Source organism: Diospyros lotus, chromosome 10, assembly GCF_014633365.1.
Source record: "Diospyros lotus cultivar Yz01 chromosome 10, ASM1463336v1, whole genome shotgun sequence".
NCBI lineage: Eukaryota > Viridiplantae > Streptophyta > Magnoliopsida > Ericales > Ebenaceae > Diospyros > Diospyros lotus.
The window spans coordinates 20,478,312-20,491,464 of NC_068347.1; positions in this window are offsets into that span (position 1 = coordinate 20,478,312).

The following is a 13,153-nucleotide window of genomic DNA, read 5'->3' on the forward strand; positions in this document are numbered from 1 at the left end:
TGTTATTGTGAAGTTATATAGCCTGTATAAATAAATACTAATTTAGCACTAGATATGAGTTAGTAAAAATAATATTCTTTCTTTCTCCATTTTTGGTTTCATTTTCCTAAACTGTTGTTGTCTAGTTACAGAGGAACCATACCTCTTTACATGGTTATCAGAGCAATGATTTGGTCTCACTTCTGATTGTAATTTCCTTCTCGTTCTTCCTCTGGTTTTGATTGGTTTCTTTGCCTGATTACCTGGTTCATCTTGGAAATTAATGGAGGAGATTATTGCGGATTTGCATGAAGTTAATAACATTCGAAATCTTCCTGATCTCTCTAATTGAGAGGTCTTCTTCATCTTCAAGGATCAGATCATCTTGGTTTGATACTCGTCTCTTCACCTTTAACTGGAGCAAATTATAGATCTTGGAGTCGAGCTATGAAAATAACCCTAGGAGCTAAGAACAAATTAGGATTTATTGATGGACGAGTACAGCCACCTGATGAGTCGTCAAAATAGTTTAAAACTTGGAAACGATGTTACTATGTGGTTACTTTGTGGATTTTGAATACTATATCAAAGGAGTTGGTGAAGGCTTTCCTCTATACCACTACTGTAAGACAATTATGGATAGAAATTGCTGAAAGATTTGGTGAAAGTAATGACCCATTGATTTACCAAATTCAGAGACAAATTGCCTCTATTTCACAAGAAAATGCTTTGATTTCACTTACTATACTCAATTAAAACATTTATGGGATGAACTTGCTTCATTTGATCCCATTCCGGCTTGTGATTGTGGTGTGGAAAAATTCATGTCAGAAATCACAAACAGGAACAAATTGATACAGTTTTTGATGGGATTGAATGATGGCTATGATCGGGTCAAAAATCAAATTTTACTTCTTGATCCCTTTCCATCAGTGAGTAAAGCCTATTCTATGGTTTTGAGGGTTGAATCTCAAAGGATGGTTTCATCCTCCTTCACTGATATGTTGGAAGGCTCTGCTTTTTTTAGCAAAGTCAACCAATGTAAAGAATGAACAGAAAAAATTTAAGGGTCCGAGAGGTTATTGTGTTTACTGTAAATGGGAGGGACACACTAAAGATTAGTGTTTTAAATTGATTGGATATCCCCATTGGTTTAAAACTAACAAGAATAGTGACAAAGATTTCACTCGTATTCTAGCAGCTCGGATGAACAGTGTGGTTGAGAGCACTCAAACACATTTTGAAAACAATGTTGTTAATCAAGAGGAGTTGGGCAATCTTGCTACTGCAATCCTAAAAATTTTGAAGACTACCTATCCATCTCTCAGTTTCAATACTTCGCCAGTTGATACCTTTCTGGTAATATTAAATCTATGAGATATTGCTTTTATGGTTTCATAGGTGATAATTCTTGGATTATTGATAGTGGAGCCACTAGTCATATGTGTTTTGATCCAAAGTTGTTTGTTACTCTTAACAACCACATAGTATTTCCATTTTTCTACCAGATAGAACTATCTGTACTGTAACTCAAATTGGTTCCATTAAATTTGCTTCCAATCTTATTCTTCATGACATACTCTATATTCCTTCTTTTCAATTTAATTTGTTCTCAGTCAATAAACTTCTTCATGACCAGTCTCATTGTTATATTTTTTCCTTGTGGTTGTATAAGTCAGGACCTGAAGACTGCTGAGATTACAGTGGTTGGGAGGCTTGAAGGAGGGTTTTACAAGTTGGACAAAACTGGTTTATTTCTAGCCACTATTCAATCTTTCTTAGAAAAAGTTAGGACTTGTAAACCTTTTGTAAACAACATATTCTCTACATTGCCTAGTTTGAATAAAGAAAATATATCCTTTCATTTTTTATTTCATACTCCTTCAGATTATGAATTGTGGCATGCTCGGCTTGGTCATATGTCTTATCTGAAAATGCAACACATTCCCTTCTTAAGACACTTGATTGATATGAATTACAAGTGTTTTATTTGTCCTCAGTCTAAACAACCTCAATTACCTTTTCCTATCAGCACAACACATTGTAACCTTCCTTTTGATTTGTTACACTGATATTTGGGGGCCATACCATGTGACTTATATTACAGGTGCCAATTATTTCTTAACTATAGTGGATGATAATGCTAGAGCTACATGGACTTTTATGTTGTAGCATAGAATCCAATGCCCCCGCTTAATTTCACTCAATTTTATCCATGATTTCCACTCAATTTCATGCTAAGGTCAAGATTGTTTGAACTGATAATGGCATTGAATTCTTAAACTCAAAGTGTCATTCCTTGTGGGTTTCAAATGGAATTATACATCAAAAGTCATGCTCCTATACACCACAACAAAATGGTGTGATGGAAAGGAAACATAGACATCTTCTTGACCTTACTAGAGCCCTTCCAATTCAATCTCATCTTCTTGTTAAATCATGGTTCGAAAGCATTCTTGTTGCAACCTATACCCTAAACAGATTGCCTACTCTGTTCTTAACTAGAAAACCCCCTATCATATTCTTTATCCAAACGTACTTGATTACACATTTCTCAAGACGTATGGTTGTCTCTATTATGCCACAAACTCTCTTTCATATAAGGACAAATTTAGTCATCGTGCCATTCCTTCATTGTTCATTGGATACTTGAGTACCCGCAAAGGGTATAAGCTTTATAACCTATAGGCACCAAGTGAGAGTGGGATCCCTAGCTTCATAGGTACCTTAAAACTGTTGCACCACGAGCTAAGAGTCGTTGTGAGCTATCACCTTTTTTACTTCCAATTTTCAAGTAATAGTTAGGTTGGCGATGAGGGCCTCGTCTTTTGTGACATTATTTGAACTAGGAAAGGTAAATCATAAAGTGTACTCCAAAATTGCATCCTCGGGGGAAATTAGTACAACATCAGCTCCACTACCTTGCACATTTAAGGCTCTGTCCACAAATAATTTCCATTCAGGTGGAGATTCTTTCTCAAGCTCTGGTGGGTGAGTGCATTCCACTATGAAGTCGGCTAACGCTTGACCCTTGATGGCTCTCTGAGGCTCATACTAGAGATCATATTCACTAAGTTCAATGGCCCATTAGGTGAGCCTTCTTGAGTGCTTAGGCCTTTGAAGAATTTACCACAGAGGTTGATCAGTAAGCACTACAATGATATGTACCTGAAAGTAGTGTCTAAGCTTTCTGGCTACCATGACTAATGCAAATGCCACTTTTTCTGTGTAGGGGTAACAAATTTTAGCCCGCAGAGCACTCGACTAATGTAGTACATAGGTTAATCCACTTGATCAGTTCTTTTTATCAATACTACACTGATGGCTGCTTAGCTAACTCCAAGGTAAAGGTACATTGTTTCTCCAGCTTCTAGCCTAGTAAGCAGAGTTATTTCCCAGAGTTAATCCTTTAATGCCTGAAAGGCTTGCTTGTATTTACCATACCATTGGAAGTTCCTTCCCCCTTTTAATACTTGGAAGAACGATAGGCTCTTTTTGGCAGATTTAGAGAGAAAGTGATTGATGGCTGTAAGACGGCCAGTTAATTGCTGAACTCCCCTTATACTAGAAGGAGATTGCATATCAAAAGTAGCTTGGATTTTCTCTATGTTGGCCTCTATCCAGCGCTGTGTAATGAGATAGCCTAGGAACTTACCTGACCTGATGTCAAAGGTACACTTTTTTGGGTTAAGTCACATACTATACTAATGACACACTACAAAAACTCGTGCCAATTTCTCCACATGAGGCTCCTCGCTATGTCTTTTAACCACTAAATCATCAACGTAAGTCTCCATCATGGTTTCTAACAATTCTTTGAATACCTTGTTAATCATTCATTAATAAGTTACCCCCGCATTTTTTAGCCCAAAAGGCATGACCTTATATTAGTAGGTCCCTGTTTTTATGATGAAAGAGGTATTTTCAGCGTCAGGGGGAAACATGCTTATTTGGTGGTACCCCAAAAAGTCATCCAAAAATCTTAACATGTGATGCCTTGAAGTGTCATCCACTAGGTAGTTAATTCGTGGTAATAGGTAGGAATCCTTCAAGCATGCCTTATTTAAATCAGTGAAGTCCACGCAGACTTGCAATTTCCCATAGGGCTTTTTTTCCATCACAACATTAGCAAGCCAGTCAGGGTAGTGGACCTCACGATTGAACCTTACTTTCAAGAGCTTGTTAAATTCTTCCTCAAGGGTTGATAGCTTGTCTGGGGAAATGTTCCTTTTCTTTTGCTTGACAGGCTTGGCTTCTAGTTTTATATTTAATTGAGGGGAAATTACCTGAGGGTCAATTCCTAGCTTATTAACTGGTGCCCATGCAAAAATGTTCGCATTGTCTCATAGACATTGAACAATTTCCTATTTTTGTTTTGGCGGCAACTGGTTTCCCACAAAGACTATCTTTTCTTCTTCATTTTCATAAAGTTTGACTGGGTCCAGGGCTTCCATAGGTTGGGGTTTCAATGATGCCTACTCCTAAATAAACATGGTTTCTTCAAGTGCATGGGAAACCTCTTTGCCCTTTGTTGCTTTGGTGGATGACATATAACAAACTCGGGCCTTTTTCTGGTCGCCCCTAACTTAGCTTACTCCACCAGGAGTTGGGAATTTTATTAGGAGGTAGCTGGGGTGTATAACTATCCTCATGTTATTAATGAGCGACCTCTCGAGAATGAAATTGTAGGTCATGGATGTTGTTTTGATCACCATGAAGTTCACTTGGTGAGTAATGCTGTGAGGATGGATCTCGGAGTTATTGGCAGCTACACAGATCCTTCATAGGTGTTGCTTCTTCGATAAAGCTATACAATGGTGAGAAAGCAGGTTGGGGGTAATCGTGAGTGATGTGCATCGGTTCAAAGCAGTTTTAGTAAATCAAATTGATAGAACTGCCACTATCCACGAGGATATGATTGATTGGGTACTTGGAAATTACGAAAGAGATGACCAAAGGGTCATCATGGGGCATAAGAGAATATTCCCCTAGTTTGTAGGAGTGAAGGAGATATGCTCATCGTTGGGCACCACATGTGCCATGAAGTCGTGCATACAATTTTTAGGCCGTTGAAGAGTCGTCAACCAAAGTTTTACCTACCAAAATAACATGGATGTGCTCTCAGGTAGGCTCATTATCTGTTAGGTGCGTAGAGGTTTCTTTCCTTTGACGTCCCTTCTACTGTTCTGGCGGAGCCTTGTATTGCTGATTTCCACCACCCAAGGGTTGTCCCCTCAACGCGCCATGATTCGCCTTGGGAAATTTATCTTGTTGTGGTGGATAATGTGGTGTTCTCTAAGGATTTCGGGCCATCATAGGCCAAAATTGATTGATCTTAACTTCCTTAGCTAGCTTTCCAACTTGTTCATGGAAGGTGTGGCAATTCTCTATTGCATGGCTTGAATGTTGATGGAATTAAGAAAAAGGCTTTGGTCCCTTCTTTTTTGGCTCATCCGAGGATAAGAGAAAGTTGATGAGCCCCGTAAGAGGAGATGTAAGGGTTGGAGGTGGCACATATGCCTGGTGGCGATACCTGAAATAATTGTCAAGCTTGGAAACCTTTTCATCTAGTTGTCTGTTGAGCCAAATTGCTCTAATCAACATATTGTGTATTTTGATGTTTAACAAAACATAATTTTAGTAAAACTATTTTTGGTTTATTTAAAACCCCTAATGATTTTTTTTGATATGTCTTAAGTATTATAGTATTTTGTGTATCAAAATGAACCAAGAAATGTTATTTCTCTAAGTCTGGAATATTAGCGCATTATAAGGGGACATATAAGAAAATGTTTTCATTTCGGAAAGCTATTTTCTGGTATTTCGATAGCTAATATTCATTGTTGTTAAAATGATTTTTAATGAATTTTTCAAGAAATAGAAGATATGTATTTTGGGATGGTAAAATTGCTAAATCCTGAATTTGTTCTAAAACCAAAATTTTACTTTTTTATTGATTTGGATTTTGATTTTTTAGATATTTTTATTGAATCTAAATGGGGGGTACTTTCTTATTTACATTTATGTATTAAAATAAATGGAAGGTAAAATATAAATAAAATAAAATGAGGACATTTATGTAAATATCTTGTAATGTATATGCCTTATATCTTCAAACAATTGCTATATGTATAAAATCTATTTTTTTTTGTAAAATTTGGCCTCAGAAGTTGACTCTTGTATATCTAGAGTTGACTCCACTTAAGCTGAAGTCGACTTTCGAAAAGCTAGAGTCAACCTAGCCGAGAGCAGTTGATGCAGAGTCGACCTGGTAGCATTGATGTTTTTTGAAGAGTCGACTTTAACATTAGAGAAGTTGACTCTTGTATAACTAGAGTCGACTCCCACTTAAAATGGGAGTCGACTCCTGTTTTAGAGAAGTCGACTCTCGGATCCAAAGGTCGAATTTTTTCTAGCTGTTACAAATCCGTTGGAAGCTCCACTATATATATCAAGAAGAGATTTTTGGAGAAAACTAATGCTCTATCAAGATCTATCTTCCTAAAGCACACCTAAGCTCTCAAGAAACTCAAATAAAGCAATCCAAGGCTCAAGCTCAAAGATATATCATTTGGAGCCCAAGGCAAAGGAGAAGAGGATATTCTCTCCAAGTGTGGTAAATTGTATTTGTATTTATACTTTCCTTGTAATATTTGTTCTTGTATTCATATCCATATTAGTCCAAGTGTGTTGGACATAGGATTGTTCATTTGTATTATTTGTGGATTGTGAGTGGCCCCCTAGAGCCCAAGTAATCTAGGTGTGGTGTTTTGTTGTAATAGTTTTCGATGTGAGCTAAGGGGAAAACCTCGGTGTTGTACAATTTTGCTAGGTGATCTTGTGTGGAAACCTAGTGTTGTGATTTTAGTGGAACCTTAAGTGTTGGGTTGACCTTGAGAGAGTGGAGTAGGTGTTGGAGACACCAAACCACTATATATCTTGTGTTAATATTGTGGTTGTTTGTGTATCTATATTGCTATCACTCTCAAACAACATATATATTTATAACAAGTGTATTTTGTGCATATCAAAATCTGAAGAGTTTTAAAAGGGAAGAATTCGATTTAATAAGTTTTAATCACTCAATTCACCTCTGCTCTTGAGTGACCATTATGTGTCAAGGGACCAACATTGTCTACCCTCGTTATTGGTAGGTCGGCCTCTCTTTTTCGTCCTTCTTTGGGCTGTTCAAGAGAATCGTAGGTTCATAAAATGTCTAGCTGTACCACATATCTGTTGGCGCGGGCAAATAGGTTAACCAATGTGGTCGGCTATTTGAGAGAGAGGGATTCTCTAAGTGGTACCAGGGTAGTTGCCTACAAAAAAGTTGATACTGCAACCCTGATTGATAAATCTTGGACATCCACATCGCATTTCGGAAGTGATCAATGTAATGCCTTAAAGTTTCCTTGGGACCCTGTTGAATACTAAGGAGGTAAGTGGGGGCCTTCTTTCTCGAGATGTGAGCTACGAAGGCTATAACAAACTTCAGTTACAATTGCTCGTAGGAAGTGATGTAACTGGAAGGTAACTCGCTAAACTAGGCATGGGCGTACTCTGTCAATGACTGTGGGAAAACCAAGCACATGGTAATATCACCCCACTTGTATAGATACGCCAAGGATTCAAACCGTTATGCGTAAAGGATAAGATCCTCTATTCCACTATATTTAGGCAAGTGAGGGAGTTTGAATTTAGGCGGAAGGGCATGACTAAGCTCACCCTTGGAAAATGGGCCCCACTATGGCTGTGCATCCCTAGATATTAGTCCTGCCACTTTCTTCTCAAAAACCTCTTCAATAAACTTTTTAATTTCCATGCCCCAAGAATTTGGAAGGGGTCTTGGTTGAGCGTCTTTCTCAGGCTTGTGTGCTTCTTTATCCAAGGCCGTACTTCCCATTGTTTCTTCTCGCATAACACTTTTCCCAGTGTTTTTACACTTCTTCGTGTATAAAACTTATGTGACATGGATTTGTTGTTGTGATTTTGAGAGAACTAACGGTGGTTGTTGGAGGGGTGTTGAAGAGCTAATGCAAACACCGCCTGTGTAACCCTCTCTCCCGAGCTACCCTAATCCCCGAGCAACTCAGAAGAGAGAGCGTTATGAATTAAGAAAAGATCCGACAACCATCGACAAACAAATAATATATCTATACATCAAGCGTAAGCCACCAAACCCAACATGTAAATAGAAACTCTAGGGTTTACAAACCCAATTCTAAGTTACGTTACATATTACAAGATAAAACCTATGCAATCTTTAGCCACACATTTTTCCCAAGACCTTTGATTTGAGAGTAGACCTACACACACATCTTACTACCTATCTTTCCAGCTCGACTCCTTGCCAGCTATTTCTTTACTTTTACCTGGAATGGTGAAGAGTACAAGGTGAGCTACAAAGCTCAGCAAGTATAAGAAACAAGAAGGAAAAACATGACATATAGTAATGTGACAAAGGTAAGGTGAGTGGTATCTGAAAAGCATCTAGATGTGGATGGTAGATTACAACACATGGACCACAAACCCACCCATGATAATAATGTCATGCATAGCACACAAGAAAGCCGGTAAACACATAATTGGGCAACGACCTCACATAATAATATAAAATGCATCATAATACATACCGGCCTGTAGCTGATACCTATAACCAGTGAAACTATGATAATCTATGGACCATAAGTTCTATCTAATATACTCGGCCATAGCCATACATATATATAATCTTGCATAGGGTCGTCACCTCTGGGTGCGCCCCTCAGTCGTCACTGTAGGAGAGTAACCATAGTCAGGCTAGTGGTTTTGGGGGATATATATCTCGGCAGTACACAACTATAGTGCGCATCAACTGTCCATTGCTTTCATACAAATGCAGTGCAACAACTTAGTGTCCACACTCAATGCTCATGTAGCAGTAATTATCAGTGCTTCATGAGAACACATGTAATGGGAAGTTAAATGTTCACACAAAACAACATGCCCATGATGCACAATTACCACACCATCAAAACATGCTGTGACAGGGAGTAGCATTCTCAATTGCAATTATTCTCATCTCATAATCATGGACATCACAGTGATTTAATAGCACCAGAAGTAGGGAAGTTTCACCCTCAACTCACAAGAACATGAAAAGTAAGAGACAATATCTTTAGGCATGTGAAGCAGTAATAAGGCTTTAAGTATACATGCCATGGTTGTGAGTAATATTTTAAAAATTATTCCTATTTCATATCGTGACCATTATTGAGAGTAAATCATACTGAGAATATAGAAGGCTTCACTCTTAGGCTTCAAGAGTAAATCAGAGTAAATTGTTAAATATCTGAGACGTTGGCAAGGCATGGGGAAAGGACATGCTTCCCATGAAAAATCTAAACAAATTCACCATTCCTTAAGGAAAGTGGGGAAGAACAAGCCCCATATAGCTGTCAAAACATTCCCCAAGTTGTAATCCATAAGAACTAACAGCATAAAACTCACACCCTTGTTTATGTAGTAGCTTTTATTTATGTCCCCTGTATTCAACCTCAACAACACCCTTAAGTTCCTAAACCACTCTCACAGTTCTCCTCTCGTCACTCCCAAGTGTATATATCAAAGTTCTATCCAAAGTTTCCAGAACCCAATACCACATCTATAGAGAATTATAATTCAATGAATAGGAAGGAAGGAAGAGAACTTGCCTTCTTAAGCTTCCCGTGATGCTCGATAGTAGCTAGAAGCCTCTTGGATGACAATATTTGACCTGAGGTTGGAGATGAGAAAAGGGTTTGAAAAGTTACAGAGGAGCTTATAAGAGAGAGAGCTCGAGTTTATCATCTCTGTTCTTGTAATATTTTCCTCACAATTTTTCTCTTTTATATTTTCTCTATACATCATGTTTATCCATTCTTTTATTTTCTTAAATCCCTTTATTATTTTCCAATATAGAATCTTCTATATGTTTCTTGAATTAATTACGGTTCGGTGATATATATATATTTATGTATATGTTTGTAAATCATTGAGGGAGACATTCGAATATAGCTTAAGACATTCGTATGATATATATATATATATATAGGCTGCTGCATAGAAGGCATTTGAATGAATTAGGCACATTCGAATGAGTTCTGAGGCATTTGATAGAGGAATTTAGAGAATGCAAAAGACATTCGAATGGGATGATTCATATTCGAATGAATTAGAGAGAAATTTCAAGTTATGAGAGTGACATTCGAATGAATTTTAAATAGTTGGGTGAATTGCTGAAGAAATTAGAAGGTCATTCGAATGAAACAGTGGCCTCATACGGATGAATTTCTCAATTTTCGCTTGGCTCATTCGAATGGAAGGGTGGTCATTTGAATGTGAGGGTTTAATTTACAAAAACGGATTCTGGATATAGTTCTGACACTTGTTCAAACTTTGGGCATAACTCTCTTGTCCGAACTTCGATTGAGATGATTCAAGATGCTATAGAACGAAAAGAGAAAGATATACAACTTTAATGTTTTGAGTTTTGAGATATTCGAAATTAATCATGGTCAAAATTGGGTTGCAAAGACAATATGCACACAGGAACATAGGCCATTCGAATTGCTTGGCCCCCCATTCAAATGATCCACACCCCATTCGAATGGCTCCCTATAGCATTCGAATCCCTTCACTAAAATTCAAAAAACTCATTCAAATAATGCCTAAGACTCGCACATCCAAATGCCTAAGCTCTCATTCGAATATCTTAGCTTACATTCAGATATCTAAGCTACAATTTCACATACATTTAGTTACAACACCAAAAATCTAGCTTAGTCACTTAGCTTACACACTTAACCCTTATTCAACACTTAGAAAATTATCACCAAAACAAAATATTAAACATCAAAGCTAACCAACCCAATCCTCCAGGCATGACACAAGAATAACTAAATTCGAGTCTGATAAGTGCATAATTCCATATATTTATTTCCCTTACATATGGTCTCTTGGGTGAGCTTTATGCCTTATTGTGTTGATTTATACTTATTTTTATGGTTAAGGCAATTTTAGAATAAATTGGGCTTTTACTTACAAAATTTCAGCTTTTTAATATTTTGACCTTTTGGGCTTCTTGCAGATTTTCGAACATGTTAGAGTTCAAGAACATGAATAAGGTCTTTAGAGATTTTATAGAGGACTTCTTTGGATTTCCATAATGGTATGATTTGTTCAAATCAGAGTTCGTTTGGGCCTCCAAACATTGCTTCAAGTTAGGGCCGAAAAGCTGGGCCAAATCCTAATTGGATTAGAATTCTGCATAAACATGGAATCTTTAAAAGGCCATAACTTGAGCTTCTGATGTCCAAATCGAGTGATTCAAAATCCCAAATTCATCTAAAAAATCTGAACTACAATTATTAATAGGTTCCAAAGCCCAAAAAACTCGTTATCTGATCCAAAATGGGCTCACAAGTTATGGGAGTCTAGGAGCCCTAATTCCTTGGCTTATTTGGATTCTTTGTTGGGGGATATTTAAAGTCTTGATCCAAGCTCGAGAGGGGGGACGCCCAGGAAGAAAAAGAGGCAAAGAATCACATCCAAGAGGGGAAAGAAGCATCCTTTTCATATTTTCTCTTCTTTTTGTGTTCTTTCTCTCATTATGTGTGGCTAAACTTTGGTTTTTCGGTAGAAGGATATTTTGAAGCCATGGTGAAGAAAATTGTGAGATCTTTTTGATTTTATTTGCAATATGATTTTCTCTTGAATATTCATGTATCTTTTGATTTTAATGTTTATGATTGTGTGTTTTGATTGCATAGACGGCCGCTATTCAATTCTTGATGCATGATCTGTTGCTAGCTTGAATACCAAATCCGTAATTGTTTGGTCTTTCTTTCATAAGTAACAACTAGGGTTGATGATTATGGATAAGTTTTCGTTCAATTCCTAGGGAGTACATGTGTTGAATTAAATAAACCGAGATTGTGTGTTTATTGTTCAGATTTGGTCTTGTTTCCACAAAGTTTAATGCTGCCATTGAATTAAATTCTAGAGAGCTTGTTCTAGGGTTGTTTGAAGGTAAGGGTTAATTGAAGAGTTTGTTTTAATTAATTAAGAAGTATGGGAAACATTGAATGAACAGAGCTTGTTGTTCTTTCTAAGGTCAAGTATTCAAGGAAAATTAGTGACTTTGGCATAAATGATCAGTGTTATAACCATTGGTGGATCAATCCCTTCTACCGAAAGCGTTTCTATTAATTAATTTAATTTTGTTACATTCTGATTTGTCTTATTCATTTAGAATAATATTTTATTTTTAATTATTTAAATTTCAAAATACAAACCCTCCAATCGTTTCTTCTATTTATTCTAATTTTTCAAAGGAATAGATATAACCAATCCCCGTGGATACGACCTTGCTCATCACTATCACAATTCATATTTTTAAGAGCAAGAATTTATTATTTGTTGGATTTGACACCCATCAGAGTCATTACAACTTGAGGCAAGTGCTCTAGGGGCTTGAGTTTCTCTTAGGACTAACAAGGGCACACGTAGCAACCCAGATAGATGTTCCAGAGTTTTGGACTTCTCCTCATCACTCTTTCTCAATTCTTCATATCTTTGTTCTAACCTTTGGAATTCTTCAATGGACACAATGGAGGATTTTTTGTCTCTAGAGGTTCTGCGTATGTCGGCCCGTGCTAGGTCGCCCTTAGTATTCCTTAGTTGAGTTGGTTCGGGGGTTAATTGTCGGCCTGGAGATACTTACTCAATAGACCAATCTTGCACCGGTAGGTGTTCATTACTGGCTACCCGGCTCCATTGTCTTCTTTGGGATGACATAGGTACTGGAGAGATGGTTTAAAAATGCTGTCTAGTGGCGACCTCACGTTGAGATCCCCTTGCTCAAGTAGATCTCGTTACCTTAGTCATGAATAACGACTTTTTGTTTTTTTTCCATAGATGATGCCAAATTGTTATTTCCAAACTACAATAATTAAATTTATTTATCTTGGGAATAGGAAAAACAGAGCTTCCTAAGAGAATAGTGAGCTCCAAGGTGCCCCTTAGAAGATTAACAGAGGTTGGGCTTGATCTGTTGTTTAGGAGAGCTGAGGCTTTGAGGACCCAGATGGGTCTCCGGGGCCTTCAGGGTCGGTTGCCCCTAGAAGGTCTTCGGGGGACTTAGGTTAGGATGGTCCTG